General features: G+C 53.9%; 1 protein-coding gene across 1 annotated transcript in view; it reads left to right on the top strand.

The window, feature by feature from the left end:
- Positions 1–25,128, top strand: part of CACNA1C (calcium voltage-gated channel subunit alpha1 C) — a 471,172-nt gene that overhangs the window by 21,735 nt on the left and 424,309 nt on the right. The window lies entirely within an intron of this gene.

Below are 25,128 nucleotides of genomic sequence, written 5' to 3'. Positions count from 1 at the left end.
ATTTGAACATTAGCTAATCTTGTAGGCACTGTTTCATGTTGGGGATGTCTCATATACAATGTGATATTGGGGTTCAGACTTTGCAGTTGATTGTAGATATCTCTTTTATTTCACTCTTTCTTCTCCTATCTTTTTCAAGAGAGCGGAGAGATATTTATGTATGGGTAATGCAAGGTCCATAATGTTATAGATTACAGCTTTTAAATTTTTATTACTTTTTTAAAGAGAAAGGTTAGTGGTTTGGGCTTGACTGGGCTGAGTTGAGTTTAGAAATAAAAATAGCCACGATTCATTGAGTATCTAGTGTATGCTAAGCTTTATATCAGGAACTACATGTGAATTGTATAATTTAAGTTTCAAAACAGTCGTGTGTTGTAGATATGCATATTTTAACTGTACCAAGGAAGGAATAGGTTCACCATAGCTCATGCCATGGTGTTCCATACAAGTTGGGATCTGGATCTGGAGGTAGAGCATAGCGTCGGAGGGTATAGGGTGAGACTTGTGCCCTCAGGCCTATGAGATTTGGGGGAGCAGGAAAGGAGCCCTTTTGTGAAGCCCAGAACCTAAAAGAACTTCCTGTTCAAGAAAAGGAGATGAAGAAAACTCTGTTTACTGCTTTGGAGTGAACAAGAAGGAGGCTCACTGTGTGTCCTGGGGCTTCCTCTGCCCCCTGCGCTGTACCACTCACAGGATGGAGTCTGAGTTTATGCTACTCGCTTGTTACAGGAACTTTAGGATTAAAACATGGACGTCAGGGCTTCCCTGGTGGCGCAGTGGTTGAGAGTCCGCCTGCCGATGCAGCGGACATGGGTTCGTGCCCCGGTCCTGGAAGATCCCACATGCCACGGAGCGGCTAGGCCCGTGAGCCATGGCCGCTGAGCCTGTGTGTCCGGAGCCTGTGCTCCACAACAGGAGAGGCCACAATAGTGAGAGGCCCACGTAGCACCAAAAAAAAAAAAAAAGAAAGAAAAAGAAAAATGGTTAAGCTGGTACATTTTGTACCATTTTGTACCACATACAAAAACTAGGTCTAGGATAATTGATACCCAAATAGTCCTTCAAAAATAAGCACAACCAACTCTGAAGAAACTTCTACACCTCAGGGCCCTCAATGCTCTCAAAAAATAAGCAATCCTGGCTGAGGCTGTGCTAACAATAAACAACACAAACCTCGTAACAAAATACACCTCCACGAGGAAGAGCTGGCTGATGCAAGAAGCAGGAGAGTTAGTGCTCCAACAGCTAAAGTAATGGGACGGTTTGAAGGGACCATAAAATAAATTTGTTTGAGACAGTTGAAGAGATAAAAGAAGAAATAGAAAACCTAATAAAAGAACAGTTCTCTATGAAAAAAGAGAAGGTTTGAAAAAAGGGCCCAGTAGTACTTGTGGAACTGAAAAACAGTTGTTGAGGTAAATAAGTTAATGGGATGGATGAAACATCAGGGTAAACACAGCAGAAGATAGAATCTGTGAGTGGAAGTTAGACCTGAGGACATTGCCCAGAATTCAGCACTGAGAGATACACTACTGAATCTATGGAAAAGCAGTTGAAAGAATCAGGGAAGAGAACCAAAAGGTTCAGTATGTGTCTCAATGGAGTTCTGCGAGACAAGAGAACGGCGCAAAGACATCATTTTAGAAGCTAATGCCAAGGACATTCCAAACTTGAAGAAGGCTATTGATTTTGTAGGTTGCAGGAGCACACTGAGGATTGGGTAGGGTAGTTAAAAATACATTGACATCTAGACAGTCAGCACAGAAAACTGCTGAAGAGCCAAAGACAATGAAAACATCTTAAAAGCAAGCTGAGGAAACAGGGTGTGCTTACCTTTGAACCCCTGTCCCTCAAAGTACCGCACGGCCATAGGTGTGCTCAGTAAATGGGACCTGGCAACCCAGCCGAGGTCAGTGTGCGGTCACGGCATCAGAAAAGTGCTATCTGGACCATCCAGCTACAGCCCCTGCCCTCTGCAGGGCCCTGCCCCCATCGTTTACCTGCCTGGGCAAGTGACCTTCTGCACATCTGTAAATGGATGCCCGCGCTCCCATCTTACACGGTCTCTGGTCTCCCCGGTGATGGGTGCCCTTCAGCCCTTTAGCCCTGGCTGTACTTTCACCGTAGATCACAGGCCAGTGGAGCCTCCTGGATCTCTGTTGTGGTTTCTCAAGCCGGGGCCAGTGTCTGCGAGGTGCCTGGACGCCGTCCCGGCCCCTTGTTGCCAGGAGCGCAGTGAGGATGCAGCATCTGAGCCCCCGCCCCCGCACACCTGCCTGGCCACCTGTGCAGGCCGCCCACCCCGCCCAGCCGCCCCGCCGGCTCCCTGTGGCCTCAGAGCTCGGATTTCTTTACCCAAGGAATTATCAGCAAGGAAGCCAGCGCCTGGTAGGCTACACGGGACCCTGTTCAGTCACACACTAGAGGGGGCACCCAGATGTCCTCCTTCAGGGAGGCTCAGTCAGCGTCTCCGCTTCGAGTAGGAAGGCTCTGTCTTCTCAGGTGTGCTTGAGAGTCTGTCTCTCTCTCTGTCTCTCTCTGTCTCTGTCTCTTCATCTCTCTCTGTCTCTCTGTTTTCGTCTCCCTCTGTCTCTGTCTCTCTTTCTCTGTCTCCCTGTCTCTGTATCTCTCTGTCTCTGTCTCTCTGTCTGTCTCTGTCTCCCTGTCTCTGTCTGTCTCTCTGCCTCTCTGTCTCTATCTCTGTCTCTGTGTCTCTGTCTCTGTCTGTCTCTGTCTCCCTGTCTCTGTCTGTCTCTCTGTCTCTCTTTCTCTGTCTCTCTGTCTCTCTGTATCTCTCTGTCTCTGTCTCTTTGACTCTGTCTCTCTGTCTCTGTCTCTGTCTTGCTCTGTATCTCTCTGTCTGTCTGTCTCTGTCTCTCTGTCTCTGTCTCTGTCTCTCTCTGTCTCTGTCTGTCTGTCTCTGTCTCTCTCTCTGTATATTATGTATGTATGTATATAACATGCCAAATTAACTGGTTAAGTCTGTGAAAATAAATTGTTGTGGTGGTGGTTTGATGTGTTTAATCGTGGACTTGCTGTTTGGTGCCCGAATCGCTGGTTGCCTTCAGGGTACAGCAGCTCCTCAGCTGGTCCACGCCACCTGGCTTGCACATAGAAGGGAGAGGAGCTCTGCGTTTCCTTAGGTTACTATGTGTATAACATATGTTAGGTGCCCATTTCTGGCTCCTCACACGCTGCCATCATCCTCAGGAGGGTTTCGTGGTTTCGGTGCATCTGGGTGGACCTGAGATCCATCCATCTCCACGTGGCTTATGCTGCCGGGCCAGCAGGCCTGGTGGGCAGGCCGTGTCTTGGAGGCAGACCAAAGGCTCGTGCTTGCTGCTGATGGAAGCCGCGGGCTCCCCCATGTCCCTGCTTTCCCCCCGAGAGGCCCTGGCCGTGGGTTCGGGGGCAGCCGTGGCGTTGAGCCATGTCTTGTGCTCTTGTGGCTGAGACAGCATTTTGCTTTCACCAGAGCGACTGGAGGGTCAGGTTACCCCTTCCCGGGGGCGATGGCTCAAGGCAGGTGGGAGCGGCGTCCACCCAGCAGCGTGGGGACCTGGGCTCGCATTCTGCCCCCCGCCTCAGAGGCAGCCTCGGGAAAGCCTGAATCCTCAGTTTCTCCAGCTGTAAACTCAGGGCATCAGTCTCCACATTGTCAAGAAAATGGAGTGCGATGATAACATGAGAAAATGCTTTGTAAACCCTAAAATACAGCACTCATATAAGGCACCGTTCCTCTCAGATTGGGGAGGTTAATGGCCCTTGCTGTCCCATATTTCAGTGCCAGCAACCATGAGAGCTGTCAGTATATGCTGACTAATGATGAAGTGAAGAAGCTGGTGGGCCTGGTGTGGAGGCCGGGCCTTTCCTTGTATAAATGCCCGCAATTACGCAATTACTCACTGAGCAGGTGTTTATCGAGCACCTGCTAAACGCTGGCCGCCGGGACTACAAGGGAACGGGCCGGTGAAGTCATGAGTAATGTTCCCTCCGGCCCTCCCAAAGTCAGAAAAATAAGGTGCATTTTTCAGAAACTTAAGTGTATTCAATATAAAGGATTGTCCTTTCTGCTGATAATCTCTCTCTCCTGCCCTTCGGTGATAAATATCTTTTCTTTTATGAAATGGTGGTGATAGTAGATCGTAGTTGAGTTTTGAAAAACTGCGCAGACAGCACATTTTACAAAGGCATTACCAGTGCTTGAAATCCAAAAGCTTAGGAACCACTGGTCCAGCCCAACCTCCTGCCCACCGCAGACGGCTCTCTCCATTCCTAACAGGTGGTCATCTGGCTTCTACTCGGATGATTCTGGAAAAGGGGGGCTCACGAACTCGCAAAGCAGCCATTCTGGTTTGGTCGAGCCTTTATGTTTTGAAATCAGATAAAGTGAAAATCTGCCGCCTGTGACTTTTGCCCATGCGTGTCTAACCCCTTCCATGCGGAGCAAACAAAATGCATTTACCCTCCGGATTTGTGACTGCGTTCCTTCTAACATGTTTTCCAGGGTACTTGTCCTGCTTTCTTCACCCAGTTCTCCAGGGCTTCGTTCTCACCCTCCACCTTCCTCGGGTCACCTGCGCTCTGCTGGGGTCCCTCGTGGAGTCTGTTGCCCAGGGGGACACCAGCCCGGCTGTGGGCTGGCTTGGGCTGATTCCCTCGTGCTGGGTGCTGAGTGCAGATTAAGGAGGAAAAGATTGCTTTCGCTTTTGGCTGCACACTTACTGTTGACAGTGAGTTACAGTCTGCTCAACCCCGAGGGTCTCTGCTGTCTGTATCGCTGATGAGCCAGGGGGCCGCCCGCCTTCTGTTTGGGCAGTGACGTTTTTTCATGGGAGTGCAGGACTTTGTATTTGTGCCTCTTATATTTCATCTTGTCAGTTTGGACAAGGTTGCAAACAAGTTTCCATGGTTTCAGTGGATTGAGGTCACTCGACTCTTGGTTCAACCTTCCAACTTACCAGCGATTCCTCCCAGATTTGTGTCAGCAGCACAACTGACAAATTTGCCTTCATCCAAATTTTTTAATTCCATGTTTAAAAAGCGAGAGCCAAGGACAGAGCCGTGGGTCCCATCAGTAGAGACCTTCCAAGCTTAGACGCATCTGTGAGTCAGTACTCCAGACATCCGTGTATGGAGGCGGTACATCTATGTGTCAGCTGACTGCGGACCCGCCAGAGTGTGTGTCGACACTGAGGATGTGAGTTCTGTGTCCGACCCGTTCCTGAACCCGTCACTACTAGGACGACGACTTCCATATTTACCTTTGCAGCCCACATGTCTGTCTCAAGTTCACATTTTTAATTTGCTACTGGACATGCCTAGAATGTTTCAAGTCCCTCAAAATCAATTCATTCTCTCGCTGCCCCCGAAAGCCTTTCTCCCTTCCTGTGGTCACTGTTTCAGTGATGGTGTCACCACGTTGGTTCAGCCGGACACAGAGTCCTGTCCCCCCACATCTTAGTTTTCTTCTCGCTCCAAAGCGAATTCAGTCGCCCGGTCTTGGAGGTTTCCCTTCCTTGGTATTTCATCCCCCACCCCCAGCCTCGGACTCTGATCTGCCTGCCTCGGTGGCTGTAAGAGCCTTCTGAGTAGATGTTCCGTCCTGGTTCACCCTGACTATGTCCCCAGGAAGCAGAGCAGATGGCTTTCTGTCGTTACGCAGCTTCCACCCTTGGCCGGCTCCCTGTGGATGGTAAACGGGGTTGGGCCTTCACAGTCTGGCCTTTACTCATCTCATCAGTCTGATGGCTTCCATCAGCCCCAGGCGCCAGACGTACCGCCTGCTGCTGGTTCCCTGATGCAGGATACTCACTGGTACTTTGCATGTGCCATTCCTTTCACACTTCCTAGTCAAGCTTCCCCTCCTCTGGGGCTCCTTCCCTGACCGTTCCAGGCGGGGTTAAGAGTCCCTTTTCCAAGCTGCGCTCACACTCCAGCAGACCCTTGAGATACCCAGTCACGTGGTGGATATCTGCCTCCCCCACTTGGTTGGGGCCCTTTCGGACCGTGACTGAGTTCTCTTTAACGTGGTCGCCACGACCAGCGCAGGGTCCCAGTGACAGGTGCTCAGGGTTTGCGGAACACGTGGGGGTGTGGGTAGCCCGACACATCATTTCCTATTAATTTCCCTGCTCATCAGCCCTCCCAGAGTCTGTGTCGGTGGCATCCCTTTGATTCACTGGCCTTGGGATCCTATTAAAAAAAGTAAAAGAGGTACTTTGACATCGATTAGGTTTTTCTCCAAATCATCCGATTTCTTGTCCACTCTCAGCAAGTTCAAGCCCATTTTTCCTGCTTGGTTGCAGGTTTCTTTCCCCGCCCCCGTGTGAGTGAGGGCAGCAGCCCCGCAGCTCACTGGCTGGACGCAATATGTACTTTTCGGTGACGTCATGATGCAGGCACTCCCTGCCAGGTGGCCTTCCACAAGGGCTTCAGTCACCCAGGCCCTTTTCGTCCTGTGCTCGGCCCTCGTTCAGGTCATCAGAGTCCACTCCATCCAGCTGATTTGTGGTGGGGGTGGGGGTGGGGAAGAGAGGGCTGCAGATGGGAAAGCGGGGATCGTGTGTGGGAGGTTCTCCCGGCCGGGACTGGCTGCAGCACCATCACTGCTGTTCACGCTTCATTGGCCAGAACTTAGTCATAGGCCGTGTCCAGCTGCCAGGGAGCCTGGCAACTGTGGGCTCGCTGTGGCCCAGGAGGAAAAGGGACACAGATACTGGTGCAATCCCAGTTCCTGCCACACCCTCAGGCTCAGCTTTCATCCCCTCGTGTCCCAGGCTACACCCCGGAACTCTTCTTGCCCCGGCCCTTTTCCGTGCTCTGAGCACACAGCTCTCCCATCGCCCGGCCTGGGCCTTGCTGGTTGCTTTCTGCCTTCGCATCCTCTAAACCCTGCAGTCCGTGGGACCTCAGTCCTCTCTGCTTGCTGATTGGGCTGGACTTGACTCCTCATCTCTCCAGTCTCCTAGCAACCCTCCTTGCCTTGCTCACGTGTCTGGGCCTAAACCATCTGATCCTTGGTACCTGTGCCATCGCCATGTGTGTGCCTTGGATGGGGGCCCGCCTAAGTCCAAGTCCCAACAGGACAGGGGAGAGTCCTTTCAAATGTCTGGCGCTTTGAAGTCCTTCCTGTGATGCTGGGTGTGGATTGAGGCTATTTTTAGAGACAATGAGAGAATGTAAAGACTAGCAATGAGACGCATAAAATAAGGCAGTGGAAAACGTGGCTTCGGGAAGCCGACGGAGCCGGGGCTGTGCATCTGGAAGGAGGCAAGCCCGAAGGGAGGCACCAGTCTTTATATATAAGTAAAAAGTTGGTTTAAAAATTGTTTTAAAGGTGACGGTGCTAGGGTAGAGGTTCTTTTGTTACTCTAAAAAAGAAAGTGTCTCACATTTTAGTGTGGGATTTTTAGGTAAGAGACGAACACAGAATTCATGAATTCCAGCATTGGGGGATCTGGGGGTGGGTTCCTGAGAGAGGTCAAGTCATGTGCTTTCTTGGAAAAGGCCGTGAGTGGGAGAGCGCGTCTCGTAGACATGACCTGCTGGTGCAGGAGGGTGGAGGGGCAGCTCAAAGTCTCCCTCCGCCCCTGCGATTCTTTAAAAGAAAAAAGCTGGTGCTGTGCTTTTGGCCCAGAGCTCTTCTGAGAGACGCTCATAGTTCAAGTATTTGTCTCTGGTTGATATTTCCCAGTGATTTCATAAGGGGAAGGGGTATCGTCTTGTAGATTTGGAACTACGATGCCTGAATTCCATGACCTATTTTATCACCCACTCACTCTGCACGTCACCCGCTCGGCAGGTCACTCCTCCCATCTTTGGATAGTCTGCTTACCCGTTAAGTGGGGATGGATTTGCAGGAGGTGTGGCTGAGAGTTCCTTCACGTTTCCAACATGCTTTAGGATACGTAAGGCAAACATCCTGGACCATATACATTTGTGAGGTGTGTTTCTCTGCACCTTGGTCCTTCGGTTCTTGCCTTGAGACGTGTGGCTCTTTGCAAACAAACATTGCTTCTCAGAAATGGCCCCCTAAATTTGTGTGCCCCTCCCAGTGAGACCTGCAGGGTGCCCTCCGATGGGTCGGGAGGCTGGGGGTGGGCAGGAAGCCGGATGCTAACACCTTCAGGCCAGCGACCTGCCGTGGAGGCCGTGAGCGAGGTAGTCAGCAGCCTGGTTGCTTGGTCAGGACTGGAGGCTTCACAGGAGTTGGTTCCTCTGTGCCTCAGCCTTCTCATCTGGGAAGTGGGCACCGTGAGATGATTACGTGCCTGAACCCGGGTAAAGTCCTGAGAATGGGGTCTGGCCCATAGTCTGTAGGTAGTAACTCTTGTTTTTAAGCAAGAATTTCAGAAGGTGCCCCCGGCTGGCTTTCTGTCCTGTGACCTGCTTCCGTCCATGTTGAGGGCTGGCCTGGGCCTGCAGACAGAAGGAGAAGGACCCGCACTGTCCTCCTGCTGCCCAAGTTATGTCGGGGTGGCTCTCAGCACCCCGGGGGAGCTGTGTTTCAGCTTCTGGCGCTTGTTGAAATGGTGGTTACATGTGGTTGAGGCTCAGATTCCCCTGCGAGAGGCCGAGCTGGGAGCTCGCCCTCTGTCGATGTTCTCAGATGAGTCCAGGAGATGCTGTATTTCAAGCGGGGCGCTTCGGGGGCTGGGGCGTGGGGCTCCGAGACTCTGTGCTTCAGAGTCTAACCAAACGGAAGCGCTTCCCCGCTCGCGGCGACGCTTCCTCTCTGCCTCTGATTCTGGGTTCCCCAGCGATTTCACCTGTTCAGTGCCGCGTGGGGAAGGCTGGGCAGGGTGGAGACGGGTGTCCTCTGGGCGCGTGCAGGACAGCTGTGTCGTGTTCACCGACAGCTGGGACCTCTTCAGCGAGCCCCGGCCCACCGCTCCCTGCCCTGCGCTGCCGTCCCCTCGGCGGAGGCCCCGGACCCTGCGGTGGGCCGGGGACAAGGGTGGAGGAGATGGGGGTGGCACTAGCATAAGCACCACTTGCAAAGAATGGGATTAATTTGCAGGAAGCTAAGGCCACACCCTTGTGAAAGAGCAAAGCCACCAACTGTCTGTGGGGCCCCTCCTGCGTGTATGGCACCCCCCGGGGGCCGAGGGAGACCCTGGGGTGGCTGGACATGACTCCTGTCCTTGGAGAGCTCACGGTCCCCTGGGGGGCAGATGCGTAAACAGGACAGGCCTGCGGAGCCAGCTGAAGGCAGGGCTGGGAACCGTCACAGCCCGGCTGTGCCAGGCTCATTGGGTGCACGTTATACACTTGGAGAATGGAATGATTTTTGTTTTTTTTGTTGTTGTTGTTGTTTTTGCGGTATGAGGGCCTCTCACTGTCGTGGCCTCTCCCGTTGTGGAGCACAGGCTCCGGACGCGCAGGCTCAGTGGCCATGGCTCACGGGCCCAGCCGCTCCGTGGCATGTGGGATCTTCCCGGACCGGGGCACGAACCCATGTCCCCTGCATCGGCAGGCGGACTCTCAACCACTGCGCCACCAGGGAAGCCCCTGGAATGATTTTTGTATTTGTTTTATTTTGGTGAAAAACACGAAACATGAAGTTTACCTGTCGTAACCAGTCTTAAGCGTACGGTCCAGTAGTGTTAAGTATACTCGCACTGCTGTGAGATGGATCGCCAGAACTTTTTCATCTTGAAAAACGGAAACTCTGTCCCCATTGAATGAAGACTCCTCACCGCCCTCCCCTCCGCCCCTGGAAACCACTCTTCTACTTTCTGTGTCTATGAACTTGACTCCGCCGGGGACCTCATGTAAGTGGTCACACAGTCGTTGTCTTTTTGTGTCTGGCTTATTTCACTCAGTGGGATCCTCAAGGTTCATCCATATTGTAGCCTGCCGCAGAACTTCCTTCCTTTTTAAGGCCGGATAATGTTCCATTGTATGGATGGACCGCATTTTGCTTATCCATCCGTCCATCTGTGTGTCTGTGGACCCTTGGGTTGCCTCCACCTGTTGGCTTTTTTTTTTGGGTTTTTGACGGTAGCCGTCCTAACGGGGATGAGTTGGTATCTCACTGTGGTTTTGATTTGCATTTCTCTGATGATTAGTGCTGTTGAGCATATTTTCATGTGCTTCTTGCCCATTTCTCTATCATCTTTGGAGAAATATCTATTCCAGTCATTTGTCCATTTTTAAATCAATACCTGGAGGCTTTTGTTTCTGTTCTGCCCATCTCCCCAGACATCTGGCGTCGGCAGAGATGGCCAGACCCGTTCAGCCCCAGCAGAGGCCGAGAGCAGCAGGGCCTCCCTCAGGAAGTCCCAGAAGTGGGGCTTGCTCGCGGCCGTCGGCCGAATAACCAAGACCACTGAACTCTGCCCTCTTCCTGCTCTTTCAGTTTGCAGTGATTTTACACAGGTGAGATGCTGGGTGTATTCATTTTCCGTTCCTGCTGTAACAAATCATCCCAAACTTAGTGGCTTAAAAAAGCATCATTCTGGGCTTCCCTGGTGGCGCAGTGGTTGAGAGTCCGCCTGCCGATGCAGGGGACACGGGTTCGTGCCCCGGTCCGGGAAGATCCCACATGCCGCGGAGCGGCTGGGCCCGTGAGCCGTGGCCGCTGAGCCTGTGCGTCCGGAGCCTGTGCTCCGCGACGGGAGACGCCACAGCAGTGAGAGGCCCGTGTACCGTAAAAAAAAAAAAAAAAAAAAAGCCTCCTTCTGGAGATCAGAGGTCTCAAATGGGCTCCGCCCCTTCTGGAAGCTCTTGGGGGAAAACCTGCTTCTTTGCCTTTTCCACTTTTAGAGACCCTGTCCTCCACTCATAGGGCCAGCGTGCACACTAGCTACGCCTCCACGTTGCACGCTGGGGACACGCGTGTTTGCACGCACTCCTTCGACATATGTGCGTGTGTGTGTGCGTGCCCAGGGTGCCCGGTCATGGGAGGGCACTTGCTGTCCCGACCCTGTATCCCAGGCAGGCAGCTCTCCCTCCCCGCGTCGTGACCCCTTTCCACACTTGTTTGATCTCCGGTGACTTGGGGTCACTGGGTAGGGTTTCGTAACTGCTTGGCGCAACCAGGAGGTTGGACGGGGCACCGACCACCCTGAGTGGGAGCCCCAATCCCATAGTTTTATAAGGAAAACTGCCTTTCGTCCCTGGGGTCAGCACACAGGGTCTCAGATGCCGGCGGCCAGGGCACCACCCATCACAAAGCTGTGTGTGGTCCAGTCTGTTTTCTATGGAAAGGACGCTTTTCTTGGTGGGATGCTGCGTGCAGAGAGCAGAGCCAGGCAAGTGGCCCACGGGCCCCGTCCCCTCCTGGACGTGTATGGAGACAGGTGACTTCACCATCCAGGTCCCACGTCTGCTCTGCCCCCATCGGCCAGTTGTCATGTCCCCATTTCACAGATCGGGAAAATCAAATGTTGACAGGTTCCCACTGAGTCAGACGTCCAAGGGGGGCTGACGCTCCGGGGGTTGTGGCTCCAGGGCATCAGCCGGGCCAGGAAGAACAGCTTGGAGAGGCGACAGGGGCCCGGAGCGCCGTGGTGAGCAGGCATCGCACACCCCGCCCTCGGAGTCATGGCCGTCCTTGTCCATCAGCTGTGCCTGTGGTGCTTTTCAGATGCAAGCATTTATTATCATTAAAGGGGGAACTCATGGGTGGGTGGGGGGCACCGTCTGGAAAGCCCGTTCCTTTCGCCAGCACGTTCCAAACAATAAACTCTTCTGCCACCCACATGCCCGTTCTGGGATCAGGGAATGCAGACCTGTGTACAGGGCCTTCGAGGTCCATTGGTCAACTTGACCGAAGCACAGAGGGGGGCTGAGCTGGTCCAGAGTCACACAGCCTCTGGTGGAGGGGAGGAGACGACGTGCACCCAGGCCCAGCGCACCTGGTCCTCCGTCTCTTTGCCGAGGAGGAGAGCTGCCAGGGGTGGGGGGTCGAGGGCGGAGAGCTGGCATCCTGCCCGGTGGCCTCCCCTTCGTGGCTGCAGGCCCAGGGTTCAGCTCACTTGACAACAAGGTCAACAGTGAAAGGACCCCGGTGAATGGCTGCTGTTCACTGCAGCTTCATGAATGGCTGCACCCGCTAAGGGCTTGCAAAGGTTTTAAAACCCTTGCAACAGCTCGAAGCTTCCCAGGCCTCAGGCGTGTCGCCCACCTGCCCGTGCGCTGGGGTCGGAGGGGACACGAGCTTCGGTCCCGAGTGGTTCCTGCTCGGTGCTCTCACCACTAGGCTCTCCTGCTTCCTCTCCGGCTCCCTTATTCCCTCCACTCCATCTTGGTTTGTCCCCAACACCCAGGGTTTCCACACCCCCTCCGCTCTCCCACTGCCCCGCTGGCTCCATGGACCAGCCCCAGATCCGACTTGTCACAAAGGCTGTCAGCCTCCTAATTACGTGTGGACCTGTTTGGAGGACAGTCACCTAAACAGGGCCAGTGCTGCAGACCTGTGGTTTCACAGCATTTCTACAGCCCCGGTTTCTGCTCCATGAATCATCGCTCCGATCTGGGATGAAAACTGAAAGTGCCTTGACCTCTGCCTTTCCCTTGGGTTCCTAAAGCTCCCAACTCCCCAGCTCCCTCTGGCCTGTGGATGCACTTCAGGCATCCGGGCAGCCCCGAGGACCCCCCCCCCCGGGTGGCAGCCACTGCCCGGGCCGCTGCCCCACACCAGGACCCAGTGTCTCCTCTGTCCTCCCCGGGGAAAGGATGGAGTGAAGACCGAGAGGACTCAGAGGCTCCTGGGCTGGAAGGTGTCAGAAAAGCCCAAGGAGAAGGAAGGGCAAAGGCCCAGCGGGGCTCAAGAGGGACAGGAGACGGTGCGTGCAGAGGGAGGGACTCAGGAGGGACAGAGCTTGGACTTGAGATCCGGAAGACCTGGAGGGCTCGGTGGGTAAGTCACTCCCAGCCCGAGTCCCATGTGGTGCTGCCATTGGCAATGGGAAGTCTCAGGACATGGGGGAGAAAGTGGATTCCCTCAACAGACACGTCTTTTTATACCTGCTGTGCCGGGCGCAGGCTGGGCGTGGGCTGCAGAGAGGACCCACCGCGGATGCTCAGGGATGCCCCTGCGCCCGGGCGGAGCCGGGGACAGACTGGGGCTTGTGGGATCCTCAGACCTGAGTTTTCTTCCCCAGAGAAGGCGGCCCCGCCTGCCCAGGTGTCCTTCCTCTTGGACTGTTCTTCCAAGTTCTCTGAGTCCAACACTCATTCCTCTTTGGCTTTTAAAATGAAACTGAATTAAATTAAATTTTTTATTTTTTTAATATGACATAAAATCAACACAACACAAAACTTACCATCGTAACCTTTTTAAAGTATATACTTTAATCGCATTAAGTGCGTTCACGTTGTCGGGCTACCATCACCACCATCATCTCCAGAACTTTTTCGTCTTCCAGATGAAACTCTGTCCCCATTAAACACTGGCTCCCCACCCCCTCCCCCAGCCCCTGGCAGCCCCCATGGTACTTTCCGTGTCTGTGAATCTGACTGCTCTAAGGACCGCCTATGAGTAGATCATACGGTACTTGTCTTTTTGTGGCTTATCTCACTGAACGTTTTGTCCTCAAGGTTTCAAGTTGAAGCGTCTGACACATAGCGTCAGAATTTCTTTCCTTTTTAAGAGTGAATAACAGTCCATTGTACGTAGAACATTTTGTTGATCCATTCATCTGTTCATGGACACTGGGGCCGGTTCTCCCGTTTGGCTATCCTGTATAATGCTGCTGTGAACATGGGTGTCCCCGCTTTCTTCTTTTGGATAAATACCCATAAGTGGAATTGCTGGATTGTATGGTGAGTCTATGTTTAATTTTTTGAAGAACCACCGTGCTATGTTCCATCAAATTTGCACCATTTTACCTTCCCGCCAACGGTGCACAGGGTTCTGCTTTCTCCATGCCCTGGCCAGCACTTGTTTTCTCTGGTGTTTTGATGACATCATCCTAATGGGTGTGAAGTGCTCTCTCTGGCTTTGAGGATTTCCGTGTAGACCCTGTTGAGACCCCGAAGTCCTGGGGTATCCTGGGATGATAAACTACAAAAGAAACGAGGGCTGGAGGGCCGTGTTCTCTGTGTTGCCCTTCTGGGCTGCATGGCCCTGAGGTTGAACTTACCCTGTAAGCCCAGGCCAGCTGGGGGCAGCCACTGAGGATGGCTCAGCACCCTCTCCCAGGCCACCAGCCAGTGAGCAGAGGGCAGTGAGTGGTGGGCTGCACCCTCTCGGCCCTTGTCCTGAGGCCAGTAGGGAGGAGACCCAGGCACCGTAGAACTTCGTGGGAGTTGGACCGGCCGGGGAGGCGTGACGGCTGGGACCCCGGGGCTCTGGGAGCTGAGTATCTGAGCCGGAAGGACTTTTATGGTCACTGGCTGAGCCTCTCCCTCTGAAGAAGAGGAAGTCAAGAGCCAAAGAGAGAAGTGATTCGCCCAAGTGCCCAGAACAAATGGCGATGGAGCAGGGCCTGGAATTCAGCTCTCTTGGCTTCTGGCTTGGCCCTTGCCTGCAAACTCGGGGAAGCGTCAAGGTGGTTTCATGTCTGTTTGTAGCTTAATGTTTACCAAGGGGAGACAGCCTCAGGGCCGCTTGCTCATTTTTTCGTTGCCTTTCCACCTTCTCACCTGCCTGCTGTCTGGCAGAGGTGTCGTGGGGATGAGTGAGATAAATGGCATTGACTTGGCTAAATGAGAGAAGTGTCATGCTTTATACAGAGCATGGCTGTGAAGTGGCCTGTGAGTGTAGAGGAATCAAGTCACGCGCTGCTTTTGTCCCACCTGGATGAGAATTGGCGACGTCCAGGAGGAGGACAGTGCCGAGCGTGTGTGTATTTGTGTGTGTTGTGTGTGTTGTGTATAAATAGGTGCGGGACCCCTCCCCCCACACGGTGCAATCCCACGGACAATGCAGAAATTTCAGAGCCTTCCCCTGATGGAGGGTCCTTGGAAAATGGAGCATGGTTTTCAAGGATCTGTGGAATCCTCTGTATTCTGAATTCTCTGGATAGATTCACTTTTTCACAAATTGACACTATCAATATTTGTGTGTGAGATACAGCACTTTTTAAGAGGTGGTTTCTTAACGAGGAGGGGATACTTCTAGGAAAAAGTCTTTTTTTTTTTTTTATAAAGCAGCTTTTGTGTTTTATTTCACATCACTGAAGATGCGTTCCTCTCCTTTGGTGCCCTGAGGCTTTATATGTGGGCATGTGTGGAGTGATTCTTATTAAGCAATACTTCATATTTGGGTAGAATCTCATTTAGTCCTTACGACTGTCGTGTAAGGAATGCATTATTATCTGTTTTACAGATCAGTAAGCTGAGGCCCAGAGCAGAGTACATCACTGGGCACTCGGCAGGGTGGCTGGTGGTGTGAGTGGTCGGGGGCCTGGGTTCTGACACCGTGAGGCTGGAGGAAAGCCACTTCCTCCCTCTGATGTCTGGTTCTGCTAGAACTTCTCCAGAGGGCTTGCGTTTGTATGATGGCACGTCTCAAGCCCGGGGACGGGATCCAGGAGTCCTCTCCCCACGTGTGCACATACCTGTTCAGACCTCACGGAGCCCAGCTGATATTACACGAAATTGTTTTTAAGGATCAAGAAGACAAGGAAAAGGAAAGGATCTTGCCTATGTTTCTCAGCTAATTTCCAAATCGACTGTTTCACTTTATCCCAAACCTGGATCCTTTTGTTGCAGATGGAGACACGGGTGCAAACGGCCCTCAGTCCTGAGAGCAGGCTGTGGTCGGTGGTGGGGTGCACAGAGGGGCTGCAGAGCCATCCCGGGGCTTCTCGCTCCTCTGTGCCTGTGGGCAGGTGCTGTGTCTTCCTGAGGTGCTGGAGTTTGGGAGGAAGAGGCCGCAGGGTGGCCAGTTCACCAGGTGGGGTCTGCGCACTCCCCCCCGTGGGTGGTCAGCAGCTGGACAAGAATCTGATGCTGGTTTGGCCACAGTCATTTTGGAACTGTACTTAAACAATCAAACAAAATCACAACAGTTTTCTTTCTGATTACCAAAGAATTATTTAGTGTACAGAATTTGGAAAATACACGAATGAAAACAATAGCTGGTACTTACAAGGGTCTTGATTTTGAGCACTATTCTGAGAGTTGTCCCTTATTAACTCAGGCGCGGTAGCCTCTGTTACTATCTCCGTTTCACAAGTGAGGAATCTCAGGTACCAAGAGGTCAGGTGACTGGGCCAGTCACAGGACTGTAACTGACAGGGCTGGAATCCAGCCCGCTGGTTTCTGAGTCCAGGGCCCTGTGTGCCAGGCTGACCTGCCTCCGCGCAAATGAATATCACTCGTCACCTGAAGATAACCGCTAATAACATTTCTGTTTTTTAAAAATAATAAATTATTTTATGATTTATTTATATTTAGTTTCCTTTTAGCCTTTCTCCTATAAAAAAAGTTTTTTATAAAATTGAGGTCCTACGGTATATACTTTTTTGGACCCTGTTGCTTAATATTATGTTGTAAAATTTTTTTCTATATTATTTTTCTTTTTTTTTTATTTGGAGCTCCTTGGTTTTTTTTTTTTTTTACATCTTTATTGGAGTATAATTGCTTTACAATGGTGTGTTAGTTTCTGCTTTATAACAAAATGAATCAGTTATACATATACATATGTCCCCGATATTATTTTTCTTTTTTTAATTAATTTTTATGGAAGTACAATTGCTTTACAATATTGTGTTAGTTTCTGCTGTGCAGCAAAATGAATCAGCTACAGGTACACATATATCCCCCCCTTTCTGGATTTCCTTCTGTACATTATTTTTCAAAAACACAATTCTTATGGCTTCCTAAAATTCTATCATGTGGATCTGCATTGGTTTATCTAACCAGTGCCCCAGTGGTGGGCTTTGGGGGATCTCCAGTTTGGTGTTGGTATAATTCACACCGTGGTGGATACTTACCTGGGTTCATGGCTTGCTCGAGTCTCCGTCTGGTTCCTTAGGACAGCTTCTGCGAAAGGTAGTGAATGTCTGCATTTCCTAGACTCTCCTGACAGGGTTTGGCCATTCCTGCTCCCCTCTGGTGCAGCGAAAGGGGCCTGGGCAGGGTCCCCAGTGGGGCTGGCGGCACTCTGGGCTCAGCAGACCTTTTCTCCTGCGGAACGGGCGTGCTCTCGGTCGCGAGGGTCTGAGTCTGAGCTCTGGGATCCGAGCCTCCGCAGGGCTCTCCCGCCGGTCCTCTGAGTCAGAGCTGGTTACTGCTAGTTCCCAGAGGTGCCCGGCCCCACTCAGTGAGTGAAATAAGTGGGCAGGTGAGCATCAGTGAGGGAAGTGAGCCTTTCTGCCCCCCACCCTCCCGGATGGTGAGAAGGAACTAGGTTGGGGCCACTGAATCTACTAAAAACTGTCCTCGCAAGGTAGCACTGCCTCCCATGTTCTAGTTCTGGTGATTGGGAAAGGTGTGGTCTCTCTGTGTCTCTGTTTTCCTTCCAATAAAATGGGGCCAAAGCAGCAAACCCCTCAATATCATGGGGCCAGAGTCTAAGTGAATGTTAAGGGAGAAAAGATGGTGAGACAATTACATTCTGCCAATATCCACTTATTGATTCATTCAGCACACTTTCAATGAGCATGCGTCACATCCAGGCATCTCTGGGCTCGGGGGAGCAGTGGTGAGTAGGGTGGATGAGGGCCCTGCTTCTGGGGTTTCCCTTCTGGTGTGGGACAGGAAACAAAGCTCCACTTAACAAGGACATAACCACATTTACCATATGGCAAACATACTGATCTAAATAATCGAATAGCATTGTCTCTGTGGACTTCTGCATAGAAATCTGTGAAGCCTAAGCAGAAATTCTGCAAAGAACTTCCGTGCAGGCACTGTGCTTTGAGCACCTCCTGGGTGACTGCTGTGCTAGGATTTCTGAAGCCACAGAGCTGGTTCCTGCTCGCAGGGGGCTTACAGCTCGTTGGGAGAATCAGAGAGGGGACCCTGAACTCCTCAGGCTTTCATCGGCCAAAGCACAGGAGGGGGAGTCGGTGTTTGGGTCCCACGGGTGCTTTGCCAGGCCACTGTGGCCCTCATCCCGTTTTCTGCACCCTTCCCGTCCCCAGACATCGGCGACCTGGAGGATTTCCCTTTTTTCTAGCTTGTACCTGACCTCAGCCAGGGCTGGATCTACTTGTTTTTTACTACAAAGGCTACTTTGCGGTGACACTTAAAAAGCTGAAAAGCTGACTTTCAGTAAACTTGAGGGAATTCTCAACTAGGTCCTGTAATTTAGGTTTGCCATCACCAGGTGGTGACAGGTGCCTTCGTTCAAATAGCAGGAGGGTGCGATGTGCCCCCTCCCCCTGCTTGGATATAAGCAGGAGAAGTATTTTCTCACTCTTGCAGTTGACGACCTTTGGCTGCGGGGCATGGTTCAGCGTGCGAATCTGTCAGTTTGCTTTCTGGCTGTTCTTCTTCCTTCTGTTCTCTGAGGTCAGTGTGACCTTGAGTACCACGGGGGCATGGCTTTCTGGTTAGGGTCCTCTGCAGATGGAGGCTAGTTTGCTTCCATGGGAGTCCCTCCCCGGATTCTTTTTCCTTGTCTTTCCTTTGGACTTGCTGCCCCGTGAAGAGCAGAGAGCAGGTTTTGTTTGCGGGATCGCTGGAAGGTGAGGATGCTGGTCCCCTTACGCTCTTCCCATTGGCTTGGGCTTCCAAAGTGCTCCAGATTCTCTGCCTTTGCCCCGTCATCAGGTGGAGGTGTGATTGAGCCCAGAAAAGAGCGCCTGATGGGTTGAGTTGAGGAGATGGCCACAGATGTCCCTGGTCCCTCACTGTCTCTTTGTCTCAGAGCAGATTTGACTCCTGTGGTCTGGGGCTCATTCTGAGCATCGTTGTCTCTCATGAACTGTGTGTGTAGCAGGATGCGGGGAGAGGAGGGCGGAGGGACCGACAGGAGACTGTTGGAAATAGTGCAGTAATAGCCCAGCTAAGAGAAGGAGGCAGACGTACAGTGCACGGCTGACACGCTCAGGAGACCCTCTGGGGGCTTGGTCTGGGGAGAGGGCTTGCATCTCGGCTGGGATGTCCCCGGGCTCTCGTGGGCCCAGCTTGGGTTGGGGGAAACGTCAGCTTCCCCATCTGCCCATTGGGAAACCCAGTTTCTTATTCGTCTGTCGAGAGTATTAACCACTGAAAAATGACTTTTCGTTTCTGTGTTGTTTGTTGGATCTTAGGATCTTGTATGCTTTGAAAATACGTCTTTCTGCATAGGGTGGTTGTTTCCTGATCAGAAAATCCACCCACCCAGCAGCCTCTGAATCAGGTCTTGATTGCTTTTTTTGAAGTTCCTTCACAAGTTGGGATTCAGTGCTTTGCGAGGACTAGGGCTCTGTCCTGTATCTCACACCTGCTCCTCCTCACACCCTGCTCTTCCCATCACGACTCCTCTTTTTTATTTTATTTTTTATCTTTTTTTTTGCGGTACGTGAGCCTCTTACTGCTGTGGCCTCTCCCTTTGCGGAGCACAGGCTCCGGACGCGCAGGCTCAGCGGCCATGGCTCACGGGCCTAGCTGCTCCGCGGCATGTGGGATCTTCCCGGACTGGGGCACGAACCCGTGTCCCCTGCATTGGCAGGCAGACTCCCAACCACTGCGCCACCAAGGAAGCCCAGGACTCTTCTTTAAATATAGATGTGTGCCATCCACAGTGTGGCTACTAGCCACGTGAGGGTACTTAGATGTAAATTACCTGAAATTAAATATTAATACAATTCAAAGTGTAGTTCCTCAGTTGCACTAGCTCCTGTCCAGTGCTTAAAGCCAGTGCCTAGTGGGTACCACATTGGACACCCCAGAATTATGGAGCGTCTCCATCATTGTAGAAGTTCCTTAGGACAGCGCTGCTGTAGCCTGCCTGTGTCGGTCAAGGTTCAGACCTACAACAGACGCTGCCATAGCCGTTTTACGAGGATGAATACTTAATACAGGAATTTAAAGGTTTACAAAGCAACTGGAAGGTTTGGGAGAGCAGGCGGTAGGCGAGGGCCCGGGACTGATCCCAGGACCACACGGCGGAGCTGGATTGCTAAGAGGACTGGGACTCTGGGATCTTTAGGAAGTGGATCTGGATGCCACTGTGCTGAGGATCACAGCACCTTATCTGAGGTTCGGGGACCAGGAAGCCATCGCCAGAGGCTTTCTGTCTCTACAGGACGAGAGTAGTGGCACGGACACCCTCCACACCGGACGTAGTTTCATTTCAGGCCTTGACTCGGCCGACCTCACAGCCGTGTCATTCTGGCCACGGGGAGGTTGGAAAGTGTGTCCAGCCTCTGCGGGACAGGAGCGTGCAGAGGAGGAGGGGGGACGTCTTCTGAGTTAGTCGGTCCGGCAGTCCACCCGGGGCCGAGCGGGACCCCAGCCTTCCCTGGGGGAGCACCCCCGGCTGCGATGGCCCGGGCCTCAGCTGCCATCTGAGGCCAGATGGCATCCTCCCTGTGTGAGCGCCCGGCTATCTCAGTAACGCACTAGATAGAGAAGATTAATGGCCTCCTGCTCGCTGCTCACTTGGCCTTTCATGGGCAGAGAAAGCTCGCTTTCTGTTTCAGGTCGGCTGCTTTGCTCTTAAAGGGAACGGAGGCCCCTGGTCACTGCGAGCTTCTGCAAAGCCCTCAGGATGCACCCGGCCCGAGAGAAAGCATGTCATTTGTGCTACACGATTGCTTCTCGTCTCCATAAATGAGCTGAGGTTGTGCCGTGTGTACAAAGCCTGGCCACTGGGGGACACCCCCTCTGTGCACGGCTGAATGTACTGAGGCCAAAGGGGGAGGTCATGCTCACGAAGCCGGCCTGTAGCCGGCTAACTGGGGGTCCCTTTCTGGTGCCAGGCGGTTGGGCTTCTCTACTGAGGTATAATGTGGAAGGGAGATGGTGAGGGTCACGCTGGCCGCCGGGGTTGGAGGTCTGCCCATTTACACTGTGGGGTCGGGAAGGGATTGGTGAAGGAGTTCCCAAGCTGGGAGCAGGGGGAACCACATGCTGAGTACATGCAAAGGTCCTGGGGCGGACAAGGACTGAGCTTGTCTGAGTGAAACGGGGCCAGGACGGCCGGCGTGCTTGGACCAGGCTGAGAGAGAGGAAGTTCCGAGCAGCAGGCAGGGCCGCCCCTGCAGGCTCACAGCCCATGGCAGAGTCTGGACTGTGAAGAGATTTGACTGGGAGGACGACAGGGCCTGATTCATCATCTGTATTTCTTAAAGGTCACTCTGGCTGCTGCATGGGGATTGGATTGGGGACGGGCAGGAGAAGTGGGGGAAATGTCAGGGTTTCTGCAGCATCCTGGGCAAGACATGGGTGGTGGCCTGGACCAGGCCAGTGGCACCGGAGATAGACATCATTTCTCACAGCCTCTTCCTCCAGAATGCTCCCTTGAGGTCACAGCAGAGAAGTCAGCAGGGAGCCTGGGAAAGCTCGTCCTCTCGGGCGCCGACGGGCTGATCCACGCACTTTCCCAGGTCACCCTCATCATGACATCATCATCATCACGGGCCTTAGCAAGCAGATACTGGGCATCTTCTGGGATGTGGCCCTGGGGCAGGTGCATGGATGGACGCAGATTAAAGAAAGTAACTCGATTTCATCCCTGAGCAGCTCCAGGTCCCAACACCATGCCTCCCTCGCAGGGGCCCCCGGGGAACCCAAGTCCTGAGTTCATCTCCTGGCTTGGACCCTGGCAGAGCAGCCTGTGCTAAGGCCGACCGGTGCCTCATCCTGGTCCCTTGGAGCAGCAGCCCGTGTGTGCGGACTGGGGAGCTGCCCAGGGGAGCGGAGCCGTTTTACGAGTGGGAGTCACTTTCTCCCATACAAGGAAAGCATCCGCGGTGGGCGCCCACCTGTGTGTGCGGCCTGGTCTGCTGAGCCGCCGCCCTGGGCTTGTGCAGATCGTCCAGGAAGGCAGAAGCCAGAGCAGACTTAGACGGTGGCATCTTTTCAGCTGGCAGCCAGGGGACCGAGCTTTGACTCAGCTTTATAATTCGAAAATTGGTCTCTTTGCGTCGGGTGGTTATTTCCTGCTAACCGAAGCCGTCAGAGCCGTCAGAGACACAGCGCTGCTCCCGTCCTCCTAGCCCTGCTCCGGATCCACCGGTGCGGGGCCTGAGATGGAGCTTTGCCATTCCTGGCATTCTTGGATCACTGTGTCCTCTTATCATGGGGGTTCCTAGGGGTCCTGATAGAGCCTCATGCCTGGGTGGGAGTCGTCCCAGGGCGTGGGGGACAGTCACTTGTGATAGGGGAGGCTGAGCTGGGCCTTGAGGTACAGCCTGGATGGAGGCCAGCCCGAGGGTCCCCACCTGTCTCTCTCGTGTGTGCATGTGTGTGTGTGTCTGTGTGTGTCTGTGTTTACTGTGCCCTTCGTTATGTCACAGGCTGCAGCAGTGCTTGGGCTGCCAGGACCGAAATACTGAAGGTTGTTTTCTTGCCCTCTGGCTGGGGAGAGGTTGACATTCCGCTTTTCCCCACGGGCTTATTCGTATGTGCTTCTCCAGATGGTCCTCTCCCGAGAGGTCCCACTGCTCTGGGAACGGCTCACAGTAAAAATAAGGTCATCACCCAAGGCTTGGGTGGCTCTGAAGTCACCCCCCCGCCCAAGACCAGGCTTTCCGAGCCGCTCTCAGCTCTGTGGGGCCCTGGTCTCAATGCCTCGGGGCCCCGGGATGCCCCCGGCCCGGCCTTCGCGGGTGATGGAATCTGCTCCTGCCTGCCGCTTCCTGCCTTCTTCTCAGACTTTGTCCAGGCGCTCCGGGAGCGCTGGGATGTGGCCGTCAGGGCCTGCGGGAGGGGGTGGTGTCGAGGCCTCGTGTCCGGGGAGAACCGCGGAGAACTGGACAGTCCGGCGGGGCGGAGCCAAGGCAGCTTTCATGGACGCGAGGGAAGAGGACGGTCGGCCCAGGAGCTCCAGCAGATGCTGTTCAGCACGGTCACGGCCAGACCGGGGGTCTAGGAAGGAAGGTGGTTCCCCACAGATCAAACGGGCAAGCTTAGGGTTGCAGCCCTCGCCGGTGAAGCCGGTGAGACACGCGATCCGGCTACGCCGGACCCGCTCGGTCCAGGGCAGCACGTCTGTCCACCCGCCTCCATCCCAGAGGCCCCGGGGCGGGTGGTGTGGTGGGCGCTGCCCCGTGAAGATCGCCTCAGACACGGAGGGTGTTCCTGGGGTCAGAAGTACAGCCCCTGCACCCTCAGGCCGTGAACCCCAGGAGGAGCTCGTCCTCCAGCGAGTACGGCGCCCTCGCCCTCGTGTGTGGGGGGAACGCCCACCTGGCTGGCTGTCACGGCGCCGCTCGTGCTGCAGGCGCCTGGAGGCGTCGCCTCCTTTCCTTGGGGCTCCCATAAGAAAGGTGAAGGCCCGGCCTCGTGGGGTCCCGCTTGCTTTAAGCTTCAGACACATACAGGGAGGACGGCGACAGGTGTGTGACAGATGAGACCCCCTCGGTGGGAAGGGTTGGGACCTCCGGCTTCCGACGTCCTAGATGGTGACATGGAGCTGGTGTTGGGTCGGGGACAGGCCGTGAACTGAGGCCCAGGCCCAGGAGCGGGGGTGGGGCTCCGGTGGAACGGGGACCACATGGCGACAGTGCAGGGGGCGGCTGTCAGGGGACAGGGAAGTGGCAGCAGCTGGTACAGAAGTGGCTCATATTGGGGTCCCGCGGGGTGGGAAGTGCACACCTGTGGTGCCGTCCCCCTCCCTCTCGTGCCCCCGGCAGACATCACGAATCTGTCACCTTTCTCTCGTGCTCAGAAAAGTCCCAGAATCCTTGGGGTACAGCGTTTTGGTGGTCACGTCAGTCAGTTGGCATAAAACTGGAAACTTACCATGTGTCACTGGTGTGATGATGGGACACAGACTTTGGAAGCTGCCAGGAATGACAGCCCAGGCAGGTACGAGCAAGCATATTCGTTCTCTTTTGGTTGCAAGGGACAGAAATCCAGTTCAAACTAGCTTAAGCAAACTTACCTAAGGAATGAAACTGGAAAGCTCAGGGTGAGGCGGGCATCAGGTGTGGCTGGATGCAGGCGCCCGGTGGTTGTCAGAGTCTGTCTCTAGGATGGAATGTCTGGGTTCTGAGGCTAAGCTGGGTCGTGTGCTCATCTCTGCACTGGCTCCCGTCGTGGACAGGGCCGACGGTGGGGCTGAGAGGGTCACACCGGGAGCAAAAGTTGCCTTGAAGGTCTAACCTAGAAGGACGAGCCCAGGATGTGCGCTGTGGGGGAGGGGGCTGGGCGAGGCACCAAGTGTTCATCTGGACCCAGCGCATGTCAGGGAGGAGAGGGAAGGGCCCCATGAGGCAGTGTGTCCTGGGCCAGCAGCTTCCCTGGAGGAGCCTTGTGTACATGAAGCAGAGAAGAGGGTCATCGTGGTGGGGGGGGGGCTTGCAGGTGACATTCGTGTCACTGGTTGGGCTCCAGCCACAGTCTCCCAGGCGACTGAAGTGGCCTCCAGATGCCAGGCTGTCTGCCCAGAGTAATCACCCCACTCTCTGTGGCATCACCTGATCCTGTGGCACCTCCCCAGCCGGCCAGTCTCAAGGTCACGTGTCTGATCTGGGGCTCAGCCTGAGCTGATCCCTTGGTAAGCCTTGTAGGATTCTGGGGTGAGGTGCCCACCAAGCAGATGGGGGAGAACCCACCAGACACGCGCCGTGTCATAGGGACAGTCTTGGAGGCTTCTGTTGCCTTCAGACCAGAGCCATGCAGATGCTTCTACGCTGGATTTCACTGGTTCCTACCCAGGTTTCCTTCTGGTCACCCCCACTACACACAGCGCCCTTTGCCAGATACCAAATGCTGCGTAATGAGTCACCGAAGACAAGTGGCTTTCCGCAGCAAACACCGTGCTGTCTCCCAGTTTCTGCGGGTCAGGAGTTCAGGAAGGTCTCGCTGGGCTGTTCTGGCTTGGGGTGTGTCGTGCGGTTGCAGTCAGGTGGTGGCTGGAGCAGCTGGGGGCTGGCTGGGACCCCCACCCCCCAACCCCACGTTGGCTGGCTGGGCTTCCTCACAGCATGGCGGCCCAGGGCTGCTGTTGCGAGTTTTCGACCTAGCCTTGGAAGTAATCTCTGCTGTTACCTCCGCTGAACTTTACCAGTCAAAACGGTCACAAGAGGCCAACCCTTTGTCAGAAGGAGGGCGCATAGATCCTGTTTCTCA

This window comes from Mesoplodon bidens (genome assembly GCF_964165515.1).
Source record: "Mesoplodon bidens genome assembly, chromosome: 11".
In the NCBI taxonomy this organism is placed as follows: domain Eukaryota; kingdom Metazoa; phylum Chordata; class Mammalia; order Artiodactyla; family Ziphiidae; genus Mesoplodon; species Mesoplodon bidens.
The sequence above is the reverse complement of the archived record's forward strand: the minus strand, read 5'-3'. Positions and strand labels throughout refer to the sequence as shown.